The following is a 15,837-nucleotide window of genomic DNA, read 5'->3' on the forward strand; positions in this document are numbered from 1 at the left end:
TTTCTCTGAGACCAGGGAGAATATATATCAGGGCGTGATTAGGCAAAACACAAACTCCTTCCATCTGCTAAAGAACTGCAAACCACCTGCCCAAACCTCCCCAATCTAGTTTCTTTTGTCAGACTGAAATAAGAATGGGTCCTAGTTAATTGAGAATGTCTGGTACAGGGACCAGGAGGGATGGTGGTTGGTAATTTTATAGCAAATCCATGTGAACAAGGGCCATCACTTCATAGTAAATGATTTGGCGGAAGGGTGGTGTGGACAGAAAAATATCTGATTGGGTCTCTACCTTGGGAAAAAAATGGGATTAAAATTACAAGACTATGTCTATTTTGTGTTCATTTGATAACATTTAGGTTAAGAACATGCAATTATAACCATGTTCTAATTTGTTCTAAAGAATAAAAAAATGAAACGAATGTTTTTTGCTTTGTTCTGTGTGTACTTTTTCTGACCAACCACACTGATACCTTTTTGCTTCGTGTTTTATTTATTTATTTATTTATTTTTTTGCGGTACGCGGGCCTCTCACTGTTGTGGCCTCTCCTGTCGTGGAGCACAGGCTCCGGACGCGCAGGCTCAGCGGCCATGGCTCACGGGCCCAGCCGCTCTGCGGCATGTGGGATCTTCCCGAACCGGGGCACGAACCCGTGTCCCCTGCATCGGCAGGCGGACTCTCAACCACTGCGCCACCAGGGAAGCCCCGTGTTTTATTTTTAATAAGACAATCAGAAGGGTCATTTTTGCAAACCATTCGAGGGCTTCATCAATTTTCTCAGAGCCTGTCTTCATGTTTTGACAGTCAAATCCTTTCTAAAACACTCAGCACACACCTCCCTGCTTCTCTCTCCAGTGAGCCTCGTTTGTCCACATGTGAGACCCAGGAGCTCTCCAACATCACCTTCACTGTCTTCATGACACACTGACCTCCTACAAGATCTGCAGTTTACTCTGTAATTAACTTATGCTAAACTTCCACTTCTGTAATATGGTATTGTTAGAGTTCCAGCAGTCAGTCAGACCAGGGAGACACTGGTCTTACCTGAGGGGGTGGGGAACTGATTTCATAGGTGGGGATTTGAGAGGTGGCCAATTCATGAGTAAGCAGGACTCGCCTGTGCAGCCCCCTAAGTCCAGGGACTCAGCACGCCAGGACCCCTGTGACAACACCTGGCGGCTGTGGCTTTGAAGGAAGTGTCCAGGCCGTCGTGAGGCACAGCCCCTCTAGGTGCCAGGTCTGGCTGGGACGGAGTCCCAGGCTGGGACGGGGACAAACCCCCAGTTAGTCACACTCCCACCCAGTGTAGCTCTCAGGGATAGGTGTCCCATGCTCCCCATCCAAGGGACGGAATGATGCTACATGTGTGCTGGGTCAGACAGACTCCGATTTCCGCCCTGGAGTCTGGAGGCTCTGGGACCTTAGAAGACTCCTTAATCCTGGAGCCCCAGTTTCCTCACCTATGACACGGGAAAATGAGAGTAAGTAAGAAACAAAGAGACGTGAAGTCCTTGGCACGGGACAGTTAATGACCAGGAGCTCCTGGGACTTTGATTGTTACTCCAGTTTCCTCCACTGGGGCTGCAGCCTGACCTGATGCCCTCCCCGCTCAAATGACTGGGGTCAGCCTGGCTGTCCCAGCTCTGGCCGCTCCTCCAACCCCTGCCAGTGGCGAGGTCACCAACCTGTGACACGTGCTCCTTCCACCCCTACACCCCCTTCGAAGCAGAACTAACTTGGTGTCACCTTCGCTGAGGCACTGGCCACCTATAAAATTAAAGCCCCAGGCCTCCGTGCACTGTTCTTACTTAATACCAATGTCTCCTCTGCAGCTGTGATTAAAATGATATTTACTCTGTTTATCTGTGGACAATGTTCTGAGTTTCGTTTTTCATTTTTTCTCTTTTTTTGGCTGCACCGCGCAGCATGTGGGATCTTAACTCCCCGACCAGGGATCAAACCCTCACCCCCTGCAGTGGAGGCACGGAGTCATAACCACTGGACTGTCAGGGAAGTCCCTCTTCTGAGTTTTTAAATCAAAAGTGAAGTATTAATTTAAGTATGCACCCCTAAATTGTCATTAGACATAACATAGTCACAGGCAGAAATAAATGTATGGGTTTCAGATCCTGAAAATCCCAACAAATCCTGTCAAACTTTGAGCCTTCCTCTGCAGGCGAACGCAGAGGCACCTGTCCCCTCTGCATTTTCAGGTGACAGGTAAACAGACATTTAACATTTGGCTCAATCTGCAGCCGAGGTGACTGCAGCAACTGTGCAGCTTCAAGCTCTCCCTTCCTTCAGTTATCGTATCAGAGGTCCCCTGGGAAGCTCTGTGGTTGGCTCCTTGGGCAGTGAAGATACAACCAAGGCCGCAGCAAAGGCCAGGCAGGTGCATCCTTTTCTGCCCACCCACCCAACCAAGCCTGGCCTGCTGGGACCACCAAGCTGATCCCGGCTTAACTCTTGTCCACAAGGAGCTCATATTCAAGGGGGAGTCCATGGGACCACCAGCAGGGAATTCCATTAACAACCCCTCAAGCTCCTCTGGCATTTGAGGCTGTCTCCCTTTCCCACCCCAAGAAGAGCATGGCCAGCCCTCCAGCTGAAAATGTGTCCAAATGAACACACGGAGGACACATGAGGCCCTGCCAGGCGCCCTGGGGCCCACAGGCTCCCGTCCAACATTCAAACCAGGGGGTTCACCCTAGAAAACTAGGTCAATTCATAAAAGCACACAATCTGACAATTCCCCCATCTAAAACCCACATCTGGCAATTCCTATGCTGGAAAAGACAGATGCTATTTGGAAAATAATCAAATTAGAATACATCTTTCTATATATTTATAAGGATTTGTTTTCTAAAAGCCAGTACATTTGATATTCTCTTCATGAGTTGAACAGGTATAGATTCTCTCCCTCTCACACACACAGAGGCACTTAAGGTCTGGATTCCTCAGAGGGAAAAAAATTCAAAACCCAAATGCCCACCTGTTCCTTTAAATTCAGCAGATGTGTGCTTCCCTTCTTCATGAACAGAACTAAGCAATATATTCTTTGAGATGCACATATAGAGCTTGGAAAGAACTACCACAGATCATTGTAAAGAAACTGTCATATGGTACCAGAAAAACGAAGATGCGATGCCTGCCCTTCCTGCCACGAGGGCCTGCCCTGTGATGGTAGCTCATCTCTGCCCCTGCCACCCCGCTAAATCCTTCCAAGCTGTGTAGTAACCTTTCCCCTTACCTTCTATATTCAGAAAGCCCACAGTGGAAGGGAAGGCTAAGGGCGGGTGGCCCACCTTCACCAGGCACTTTTCACCCCGTTATCTGCCTCATAAACCAAGTCCATTACTGTGCAGACTCCTTACCATTGGGCACAGTTAACATGCAGAAGTCTTTCAATATTTTAATGACTGATGAGGAATACTTAGCCTTGGGCCAAAACAGCATGCCCCCTTATTAACCAAGACGACATTCAGGAAGAGCCCAAGTGTTATACGTCGAAATCACTAAATGAAAGATTGAGTCCTCACAATTCAGGGTTCCCCATCTTGTCTGACAATTATAATTTGGGCCCTTCCATACTGGCCACCAACACTTCTGAGGCCGATGTGGTTCACATTCAACACTCATATGTAAGTCAGCCTCCCTAAAGCCCCCAGACTCATTTTAGAATACTACCCTTTGAATGTTGGACTCTGCCTAGGCAAGGAAATTCTAATCCATGACAAGGTTGCCTATCTGGATATACCTACTTGGACCAAATTAATCCACTTATCATTAGGGCTAATGGTTGATTGTGGTGTAAGTCACTGAGTGGTCCTGGGACCCAGGGCTGGTCACAGTGGGAATTATGGCAGCAGAACCTCACCAGAGTGGACTCTGGGCTCACTAATGTCCCTGCTGACCAGTGAGGCTGGGGCGGGGTCATCCTAGCTCCAGCTGGGCCCAGGGTTTAGGACGGTGATTTAGGACCAAGCTGGGATAAAGAAGGTGACCCCCAGCCTCAGCATTGGTGTCAAACAAGTAGGTCGAGTTGGATCAATGCTCTCCACCCAGGGAACATTAATAATCTCTGGGGGAAAAACACAAGCTTTGGGAGCAAGAAGGGACCCTGACCATCTGGGCCAACCATTCCTACCCTCACAAAAAGGCAATTTAGCTGTGTGGTTCCCCCCATGGATGGAGTCCCCTTCCTGGCTGTCAGGCCGCTGGAGGGCAGGGTTACCTCTTCACAGACGTGAGGGAATGAGGGCCTCACGGATCCCTCAGTTACACAGGAGATGGGCCAGCTGAGGTCATAATTACTTCAGATCTGTTCCAACAGTTATTATGACCAAAAAAACCCCAAACAAACAAAACCTCCAATCATAAAAATAACTTATAGCCACGAGACACCCACAGACTTGTAATTTTTTTTTTTTTTTTTTGCAGTACGCAGGCCTCTCACTGTTGTGGCCTCTCCCATCGTGGAGCACAGGCTCCGGACGCGCAGGCTCAGTGGCCATGGCTCACGGGCCCAGCCGCTCCGCGGCACGTGGAATCTTCCCAGACCGGGACACGAACCCGTGTCCCCTGCATTGGCAGGCGGACTCCCAGCCACTGCGCCACCAGGGAAGCCCCCAGACTTGTAATTTATTTGCTGTGTTACTTGGGTCCTGCTCCCACTGACCACGTCACCTCCCTCCCCCAGACAAAACTGACCACTCCAGCCAGTGAGCTGCTCAGGCTCTCCTCACCTGCATAGCCCCAGGGATGGAAGATGCTCAGTAAACAGCAGGGACTCGATCAGGGCCGGTTGAATAAACTAATGAAGTCCACCATCTGCCGGTGGCTGTTTGGGATTTTCCCAGAGAGCACCAGACCTTCCACTCAATGCTTTTCTATACACAATTACTACTGGCTCTTCTCTATTCAATACACAAGGTCCCAACCTGATCACCAGGAGCCCAGAAATCATCCTCAGAAAGCTTCCCATTGTCTCACTACAGCGGGAAGAAGAGGGAGGCAGAAGACCCTCATCCTGCAGGGCTGGGGTGACTGGGTGGGCAGAAGGGCCAGGGCCCCCAGCACAGCTCAGCAGTTCATAGGCAGAAGGCATGATCCATTTAAAATGGATTTCTTCTGTTTGAGTTTATTAAACATTCATCTTTCCAAATGGATTTTCCCCCCTGCTTTTGTGACTATAAGAGTACTATGTTTCACTGTTTAAAAAAAAAAATTCAAATTAGGAAACGTATAAACTGAGGAAATGACCTGCAAACCCCAGGGCCCAAAGAGCACCTTCTAAGAGTTTACTGTATGTCCTTTTTGACTTGTTTCTATTTCCACATCAACTTATAAATGTGTGTGTGTGTGTGTCTGTGATTGAAACTATGAAAAAGACAAGAAGAATTTGCTTTTTTAAAACCAAAGGCAACAAGGAAGAGCAACCCGCCATGGGGTGAAGCTGGAATCTGGCTCCACTGTTGGTGACATGTGCAGTGTCTGAGCAAGACATAAGGATGGGATCTCAGAGAGACAGATGCCAAGAGAGAATCTGGGGTCCTTCCCGGGCTGGGAAGCAGCCCCTGGGGCTGGGTACCCTGTTCTCTGGCTCTGGGCCAGCAAGTGAGGAGCAGTGAGCACAGAGGGGCTGTGCTTGCTTGCTTGCAACACCAGCTAGGGAAGAAGGGGATCGAGGACCACTGGTAGGATCAGGGCTCCAAGCTCACCGCCGAGGCTTGGTCTGATGCCCGCAGGTCCAGCAGCCTTTCCCACGCTGAGGTGCAGATGCGGGAATGGTGGCCCAAGACCTTTCTGGGGGCGGGAGGACTATCTCACTACCTCAGGTAAAAGAGGTACTGCAGGCAAGGAATCAGGGCTGGACAGCCAGCAGTCCCACTTCAACCTAGAGACCACGGGAGTCTTCATCCCTCAGCCTCCTTTTCTGACTCAGAGTCACAAAGCTTCCAAGGTCCCAATCAGGGCCCAGCAAGAAAAAGTGTGAGGGTCACTAACCTAGAAAGCAGAGCTGGCCTTTTGAGCAGTTAGGAAATCCCTTTGCAAAATGTCATAAGATCCCATCCCCTGGTTCGTATATCTCACGTACGAGGGGAAGCTCACTACTTCAAGAAGCCCTAAAGAGAAGAACCACTATGTATCTAAGAATCGTACTTTCACTGATACAGCTTCTGAGTATCAAAAGCTTCTGAGTATTTGTGAAAATTCTCGTTTTCAAATACCAGGCTTCAGAGTCAAATGCTAATGTCCCCACCATTCTTTCCTTCATTTCTCTAACGCAGCTTCAAGTTGTTGAGGTCACAGCACCAGGAGCTCGATCTCCAGATTCAGCAACTAAGTTGTGATAACTCTGGTCATGATTTGGCAAATTTTAAAGCCAGGATTCCAGATGCTCCTGTAGCAGAAGTCAAATCAGATTGCGCTCCTTGAAGAAGCAAACTGTTTTGCACCAATACATATGTGTTCACAGACGAGAAGGAAAAGTCAGCTGTCCCCTCTCAACAGAAGCTACAGGCTGAAAGCAAAAACGGCCTTGGCTTCAGCCTGAAGGTGTGTCTGTCAGGTGCATGCTCGGTTCTGCTTTCCACGATCTAAAGCTTCATCCAGCAGCAAAGGTGCTGAAACTGAGTGAGGCCCTACCTTGCTCACCTGGCAACGGCTGGTTGATGGACTGTGGAAGAAATCCCAGAGGAGAGCTGTGGAATCTGACATAGCAGTGGCGCACTGGCTGGGCCAGGCCACCAGGCTGGGGTGACTGCAGAGCACCATGCCTGGACCAGTCAGGTCCTGCAATGCCACTGAGCAAAGAGCACACGGCTAATGTGCTTGTGCAGGAAAAAACCCCTCTCCCTGTGGCAGCATATATGTCTAAAGCCAGATCCATACGCACAATACGGATGGACACAATTCACACCCCCCCAGCGGTCATGGAATTTTCCTTGTAAAGGAAGGAAAATAGATCATCTTTAAGAAAAGAAGGGCTGCGTGGATCAAGAAACAGACAAGATGCTAGGAAACTGATTTTGAATCTGGCTATATTTTAGAGTCTCTAGCTGATAATCAGACACAGAATCGCCGAGAATTGCCAATCAGCTTGTTCAAATAAGACCTGTTTCTACATTAAAAAATATCCAGCCATTTATTTCCTATTTTTGCAAACATTTATTTATTAATGATATATCAAGTATCAAGCAGCAAGCTGGATGCTGAAATACAGCAGTGCAAAAGGTAAACACTATCCCTCCCTCGTGGAGTTTAAATTTATGGTCAGGAAGACAGACACTGAACAAGTAACATAATTCCAGTTGTGAAAGAGATTAACACAAGGGAGGAAGAAAACAAACTACCTATAATACTGTGGGGCTACTAGCAAGATACATTTCAGTTATTTGTAAACATACTGAGCTCTTGTTTCTGTACGTGTGTCAAGAACTTCCCTGGTGGCACAGTGGTTAAGAATCCGCCTGCCAATGCAGGGGACACGGGTTCGACCCAAGGTCCGGGAAGATCCCACATGCCACGCGGCAACTAAGCCGATGAGCCACAACTACTGAGCCTGCGCTCTAGAGCCCGCAAGCCACAACTACTGGGCCCGTGTGCCACAACTACTGAAGCTCGCGCAGCTAGAGCCTGTGGTCCGCAACGAGAGAAGCCACCGCAATGAGAAGCCCGCGCACCACAACGAAGAGTAGCTCCCGCTCGCCACAACCAGAGAAAGCGCATGCGCATCAACAAAGACCCAATGCAACCAAAAATAAATAAACAAATAGATTTTAAAAAGAAAGCAACTCCACATGTTTACAAAGAATACAGAGACACTCAGCTTGCCTGAGTCTACGTTTGTTTCGAGGTTCTCATCAGACTCACCAAATCCTGGAAAACCAAGGTGTGAGGTCATCTTAGCATTTAGGGCTGTGCAGAGACGGACTTGTTGGCAGGATTTAATGACTGGCCAGGTTTGCACTCCTCAGATGCCCCACTCCACCCTGCCCACTGTGCCCTGCTGATCTTACAAAACACCCTTTCCATCATGTCATCCCCTAATTTGAAGATCCACAATGATTCCCTCTGGGAACAAGTTCAAACTCCTCTGACAAAGGGACTAGATAGCGAGATCAGAAGACAGAGCAGACACAGCACACATGGCCATCCCGAAGGCACCTCCCAGTCTCCTGGGGCATCCCAGGAAATAGAGGGGCCATGCCAGAGCCACGAGTTGACACTGCCACATTCTAATTCCCCCTCAGCCTCATCCCGGAGGGAAGGGCCTGGCCCTGCAGCTGGAGGGAGCAAGTTGGGCCAAATGTGCAGCAGAGAAACGAAGAGCAGGTGTATTGGTTGAAAAATAAAATCAGGACCCAGAAAGGTTTTGGGTTTGTGTGGCCGATGAGATAAAACGACATTACCTTTGCAATAGAACATGCTGGATAGCCACGGGGGTGACATGTGGGGCCCAGACCAGGGCAGGGTGAGGGTGGAAAGGAGACACGAGCAATGGAAAACCACTCAAAATTAAAGAATCGCCTTCATCGTGCAGACCAAAGCGCCCTGTGGATCGAACAGAACCAATCCAAGGAGTTTGGGGCCAACTCACGCATGTTCTGGGTGGGCCCCAGAATCAAAGGAATCACATCCAGGTGTTTCTGTGAAAAGAGTGCCCTGAGCCAGGTGAAGGAGGGCGGCTAGGAACCCAGCACCTGGACCCGGAGTTTAAGGCCAGGACAGACCAGGTGTGGAGTGGGGGGGAGCAGGGGAGGGCACGAGTGAGCTTGAAGGAGAGTCAAGATTTAACTGGGAGAGGACCTTCTGGAGAGGAAGCAGCCGGACTGGCCCGGGAGGTTCAGGGTGGACTCAGGAGGGACCTGAGGAGGGACATACATACTTCATGGGAGCTGAACAGGATGGAACACCAGGCTTTGCAAGACATAGAGGAATTCCCTGAAGCAAAGTCCGGGAAGGAGCCCAGTAGGAGCCGGGAGCCAGACAGGCCCCTATCAGATGGCTGAGGTCAGTTCCAGGAGGAGCTGGCGAGACCCCCAAAGGCCAAATGAACACGCAGATGGGTGGGCTGGGGCCTGGCACCACAGTGAGATGGAACAGACACGTGCACCCATAAGCGTGTGTGCACTTGCGTGTGCATTTACACAGTGTTCCCTTCTGAATGGGAACAACGGAGGTGCAGGAACACCTGCAGGGCACATGTGGGGAAGCAATGTGCAGGAGGAACACCTGCAGGGCACATGTGGGGAAGCAAGGTGCAGGCACAGTTGGCTGGAGACGCTTCCTTAGACGGAGGCTGATTGCAACGGGTTCTGAGCTTTCCAAAGACCCACAAGCACCTGAGTCGTGTCAGATGGACCCTCGGCCTCCACTCATCTCCAGCCTCTTCAGGAAGAGTGGGTCATCCTGGACCCTCTTCTCTGTACTCAGGGCGGGGCCTTCTCTTAAACAGTCCACCCTGACAATAGCCCAAGCATCATCGGTGACCTCACCTTTCTTTCCCAGTCATTAGGAGGACTTAACTGTTGCTTTGCAAGAATGCCTTTACATGCTGAAGACCTTTTAAGTTGTTAGACGGCAGAATGGGTGCCCTCTGTGTCCATAGTCAGTGCTATGGGGTCTGCAGCACAAAGGCTAGAGATGGACGAGAAGAAGCCAAGCCCCGCCCCGGGAGGTGACCTCCTCTCCCCAGCTCCCCGGTCTTGAAGGGCTGAGATGTCAACGGGAGCTAATTTCATCAGAACGGCAGCGTCAGGTGGGGCTGGTTACTTCTCCGCTGGCATTTCACTGAAACTTTCAGAGGCTGCCTTGCAGCATAATCGCTCCCCTGAGTTTCTCCCTTGGTTTCCAGCTTGACCTTTCCCTGTTCCGAAGGGCCGTCAGTAGAAATGGATTCTGACAGCTCGGAAACAGCATGCAATTGTTTATAGCAAATTCGGGGTGGATGGGGTTTCATCCATCTTTATTTTCTGCTTTTTCCCATTAACCATGGCCCACGCTCTGTCGCAGCTTATGGAAACGAAGACTAATCGTCCCTTGTCTTTCCAGCTTCAAGCATCGGCCTCCCTTTTCCTAACGAGGGGCCCAAATGATCTCACTCCTCTCTGGAAGCCTTTTTAAAGTGCCTTGCTTCTCCTTGTGCCGAGGTTTATTCCCTTTATTGAAAGCTGATGGGGGTTGGGCACAGCTGAATCGCTGGCCTCACAAGGGGCTTATAGGGTAAGGAATGCCCCAGGGGTGACCAAATCTTAGTTCAAAAGAAAACTCAGAATCTGCTTCACCTGCCCTTCATCCAAATGCCACCATCTTCCTAAGGCACAGTGCGGTGCCACCTGCTCTGCGAAGCTACCTCTGACATTTTCTGAATTCCTACAACATTTCGTATCTTTACTGTATTACGTGGAAATTTTGATATCTAGATACTTGTAGAATGATTGATTTTATTCTTATTACACCCTGTATCTCCAACCTGACTGCAAATACCTTGAAGAGATAACTACGTCTTCCCTTCTCTGAAACCCCCTCAGTGACTGGCACATTACCTGGTCATAGTAGGTGCTCAATAAATCCTTAAGTACAGCATGAACAACTGTCTGTAGCTACAGCCGGCACACAAAGGGCAAGGATGGATCTTAACTCCAGGGAGTCAGATTAACACTGCTCTGAGGGACTATTCTGAGACCCCTCACCAAACCAGCAGAGGCCCAAACCATATCAGGAATGAGGTCCAAATGAAAGCTGGGAGGGATCTCTGAGATCACCAGATCACCTGTGGTCAAACTTCTTCTGCGCAGCAGAATGTTTTTTTTTCAAACTAAATCTTACATCAACTCTCCACATATGAAACAGATTAGAATAATTATAAATTTAATAAGTAACTTTTTTATATTCAAATGTATAACTCAATCACTATTAGAACAGTGAAGCTATTTTGCTGTACAAGCAAATCTGAAGTTATGGTGACATTTCTAGTCTGAGGTCAATCTCAGCATCTAGCTTATTTCTTTTGGTCTTGGTTGTACAGTATGGAGATAATCCCAATTGATACAGATAGGTAGGTGCCTACGGTAACCATTTTTAAATGTCTCAGGACCCACTTCAATTAAATAGATGTGGCAGGTGAAGCTTAGCTGCACAGAATCAACTTACTGTGGCAACATGTTAATTAATGCAAAATTAATGTATTGACAATCACCAGCATGATAGCTATGAACACTACTGAGTTTGTACTTTTCCACAGTTTTAAAAACACTTTATATATTTATATAAGTGTGTAACATACACACATATAAATTATACCTCAAAATGTTAAACACAGAATTACCCCATATGACTGGCAATTCCATTCCTAGACATAATCCAAGAGACATGAAGGTTATACTCACACAAAAAGTCGTACATGAATGTTCACAGCAGCATTATTTACAATAGCCAAGATGTGAAAACAACCTAAATTTCATCGACTGATGAATGGATAATAAAATGCAATATTCTTCAGCCATAAAGAGGAATGAAGTACTGATACATGCTATAAAACGGATGACCCTTGAAAACATTATGCAGAGTGAAAGAAGGGAGTCACAAAAGACCACACGGTGTATGATTCCAATTATATGAACTCCATAGAGGCAGAAAGTAGATTAGGGGTTGCCTAGGGTTGGGTGGGGGGAGCGGGAAGAGTGGGGAGTGATTGCTAATGGCCACAGGGTTTCTTTTTAGGGTGATGAAAATGCTCTAAAATTAGAGAGTAGTGATGGTTGCACAACTTTGTGAATATACTAAAAACTGCCGAATAGTACACTTTAAATGAAGACTGTATGAATTATCTCAATCAAGCTGTTAAAGTGATATAGAAAATCTATACATGTGGGAAACTACATTCTGAGAAAAAAATAGAGTCAAAATGAATCAACTGTTTGTGGAGTTCCTTAAAGCCCTCGCTGAGTTCCTTAGTGCTCTATTGAGATAATACGATTATGAAAACTATGGATCTGGTTCCTTTCCTTTGACCAGACCTATGGACACTAAGAGCTTAGCTGACCTGCCCAGGCCAGGGCCAGATGCTCAGAAAGCAAGGACAGGGCCCAGATGATCTCACTGCAGAGCTGGCTCCTTTCCTTTCTAATGTGGCTTAAGCTGGCCCTTTCAGGGGGTGTTTCCAGCACTCGGTAACAGGAACCAGGTAAGCACAGAAGGCACACTCACCACTTTCACCAGGGCCTTGTTTTCTCCCCCATCTCCCATGGGCATCTCCAGCTCAGCATCACCAACACTGCTGACAGACAACACGTCCGTCCCCTTTCTCCCTGCATCCTTGCAGGGCAAAAAGGGGACCTCCTTACTGCACACATCAAGGTGGCGTATTTGTTTGGAGTCTGAGACTTCGGCTTCCTTAACTTCCCATTTCCCTCACCTCTGGTGCAAGACACACTTGCAAACGACTCCCTTTTTATTAAAGGCTCATCCTGTTTTCTAGAGAGGAGAGAGCCTGGGAGCAACTTCAGGCCTCCAAGAAGCAAGAAGCAAGACAATATACCCTCTGAGGTGCTTCTGTCAGCATCTGGGTAGGTAGTTTAATTTTTTAACAGCTCGTTTGGAGCCCTTTGAAAATATATTATTAGCACATTGGCCTCACCATATACCTAATTTAGCAACCATGGTTCTAATTACCAGGCTGTTCAGGAAGGGTTTCCAAAGTGAGTTTGCAGCCTGAGCGCTGTGCGGAAAACCACATGAATATTTACTTAGATGTTCCGTGGATTCAACTTATTGGATACTCTGGCGAAAGTCTAACCCAGAAGTCTGAGTAGCCCTTTATGCCAGGGCTTTGGTGTGATACCAGGTGGTTATTATGGAAAATAATATATTCTTTTTTAATAGAAAAATATTTTATTGAGGTATAGTTGATTTACAATATTATATTAGTTTCAGGTGTACAACACAGAGCTTCAATATTTTTATAGATTATGCTCCATTTAAAGTTATTATAAAATACTGGCTATATTCCCTGTGCTGTACAATATATCCTGGTAACTTACTTATTTTATACATGATAGTTTGTCTCTTAATTCCCTACCCCTATCGTGCCCCTCTGTCTTCCCCTCTTTCCCATCAGTAACCGCTAGTTTGTTCTCTGTACCTGGGAGTTTGTTTCTGTTTTGTGATATTCATTTGTTTGTTTTATTTTTAGGTTCCACATATAAGTGATATCATACAGTATTTGTCTTTCTCTGTCTGACTTACTTCACTCAGCACAATACCCCGCAGGTCCATCCATGTTGTTGCAAATGGCAAAATTTCATTGTCTTTTATGGCTGAGTAGTGTTCCATTGTACGTATATACTCACAAATAATATATTCTTAAAAACTTCCAAGGTGGGTGATATGCCATTTCCAACCAATGTTTTCACAAAGCAACAGACTAAAATCAATGCAATCAGCTGCCATGTTATTTTCCTAAGGATGCTCAGTGGCGTCATTCTTTAGGGCAGGATCCTTAAACTGGGGTCTCTGGACCTCTTAGGGGTTCTGTGCACCTTTAAAATCAGATGTAAAGTATGTGTGTGTGTGTGTGTGTGTGTGTGTGTGTGTGTGTGTGTATGTGTGTCTGTGTGTCCATTTTCTCTCTTTTCTAAAAGAGAATCTATGAGATCCCAAGAGAAGATTAGAAACCACTGTTATCAGGCAAAGAATGATGCTACCAGGGGTAGCAGGGGTGACAGGGCAGAGTCCTAGATCCAGTTCTGTCTCTATTACGTGACTTTAAGCAAGATGTCACTGTCACCATTATCATTGTCATCGGCACAGATACAAATATTCACAGTCCTAGGTATTGGGGATGCAGAGAAGAGTAAAGAAACGTAAGACTCGGTTCCTGTTCTGGGTGTCATGACCTAGTATGCAGACAGGGCAAACACAGCTCTGAAACTTGTAGACTTTGGTCAAGTACTCACAGGCCAGAGCTTGGAATGCAGGTGAGCTCTGAGCTGTGCCCCACCTGGCAGGGAGGCAAGGCTGAAGGGATCGTGGGGAACCAGAGCTCCACTGAGGGTGCGTGTAGAAGGTGAGTCTGTGGAGCCTTTGGCTCTGCTCAATGGGGGTCAAGCCCAGGTGGCTAGGGTTCCACTGGGTGGCAGGAATCTTGGAAAAAGCTGAGGGATGACAGTCAAAGCAACACCAAAGCAGAGATGAGGGCCTTCTCTGAAAATTGGGTAGATTCCTAAAGATTGCAGGAGAAATAATAACACTTTGATATATCGAAAGGAAAGTAGAGAAAAGTGAAACAGAAGGACTTTGTAAACCTTTACCAAGAGATGGGGGCATGAATCAAGATATGCAGGGCAGAGGAGAAGACTGCACATATACTCTGGGAAGGTCCAACACATGTGAAACTGCCCCTCTACCACCTGGAACAAAGCTCGCCTGAACTACCAACTGTTGTGCATTCGAACGTCCATCCACCATTTACTAACTACCCACGACAAGGTGCTGGGGGATCAAGAATGCATAGAGCTCAGTCCCTGCCTTCAAGGACAACCTGATGGGGAGACACCTTCAGAGAGATGATTAAAAAGGAGAGTGCACGATGGATGTGTTGTGGGAGCAACGAGGAGACTCGGGGAAGGCTCCCAGGGTGCCAATGCTGGGACGGACCTTGGCGACCACTCATCCAGGTGAGGAGACCACGCACGGCCCGGCTGCACAGGTCACGTGTTAGCAAAGCCCCAGTTATGTACCACACCACCTGGCTCATCTCCAAAGGCAAGAGCAACCTCTGCCCTTCTTTGCCACCAAAACGTATCAAGGTTAAGAAGGCGGTCTTCACTGTTTCTCTACAACGCAGAGCAGCCCCTCAAACTGATCCCTGCTCAGCCTGGGAGATTTTGTTCCTGGATTTCAACACGTGTCCTTTGAAACTGAAGCTCGTCAAGCGTCAGGACAGGCAGGGCGCACTCGGAGGCGGGACTGGGCCTATTACATTGGCGCCAAGATTTAATGCCTCGTAATCATCAAGAGCCCACTTTCCCAGGTTCATAAAAACCCAGCAGTCTGGCTTCTGCAGTTAGACTAATAAAAAGCACAATGGGCATAAAGGGACCCGAGGCCCGTCCACATGCCACCCGAGAAGCCTTGGTTATGTGGTCCTGGAACCCAGAAACACCCCTACTGCCCACCCTGCCAGAGGCCATAGAGAAGGTGTGGAAGAAGGCTGATGTCCATCCTGTACGCCTGAGACAGCGCCTCCAACAGCACCCAGGCTCTCGGGAAGGACATCAGACCAGACTGAAAGGCGGCAGGCCCTCATCACCTGTTTCTCCATCATTCTGCGAACATTACATCCCAAGCACTCTAACAGCTTTATAGATATCTCTTTTTTTTTAACATCTTTATTGGAGTATAATTGCTTTACAATGGTGTGTTAGTTTCTGCTGTATAACGAAGTGAATCAGCTATACATGTACATATATCCCCATATCCCCTCCCTCTTGTGCCTGCCTCCCACCCTCCCTCCCTATCCCACCCCCCCTCCCTATCCCACCCCTCTAGTGGGACAAAAAACACCGAGCTGATCTCCCTGTGCTATGCGGCTGCTTCCCACTAGCTAGCTATTTTACATTTGGTAGTGTATATATGTCCATGCCACTCTCTCATTTCGTCTCAGCTTACCCTTCCCCCTCCCTGTGTCCTCAAGTCCATTCACTACGTTTTATAGACATCTTTGTGTTTAATTCTCACAACGCCCCTGCAAGGTGAGTACTATTCTGACTCCCACTTCACAGCTGGAGAAACTGAGGTTCCAACATGGTATGTAACTTGCCCAAGGCCCC

General features: G+C 47.8%; 1 protein-coding gene across 1 annotated transcript in view; it reads right to left on the reverse strand.

Moving 5' to 3' along the window:
• Positions 1–15,837, reverse strand: part of CABLES1 (Cdk5 and Abl enzyme substrate 1) — a 105,620-nt gene that overhangs the window by 64,835 nt on the left and 24,948 nt on the right. The gene's annotated exons all lie outside the window — the stretch shown is intronic.

Source organism: Leucopleurus acutus (genome assembly GCF_964270905.1).
Source record: "Leucopleurus acutus genome assembly, chromosome: 13".
Taxonomy (NCBI): domain Eukaryota; kingdom Metazoa; phylum Chordata; class Mammalia; order Artiodactyla; family Delphinidae; genus Leucopleurus; species Leucopleurus acutus.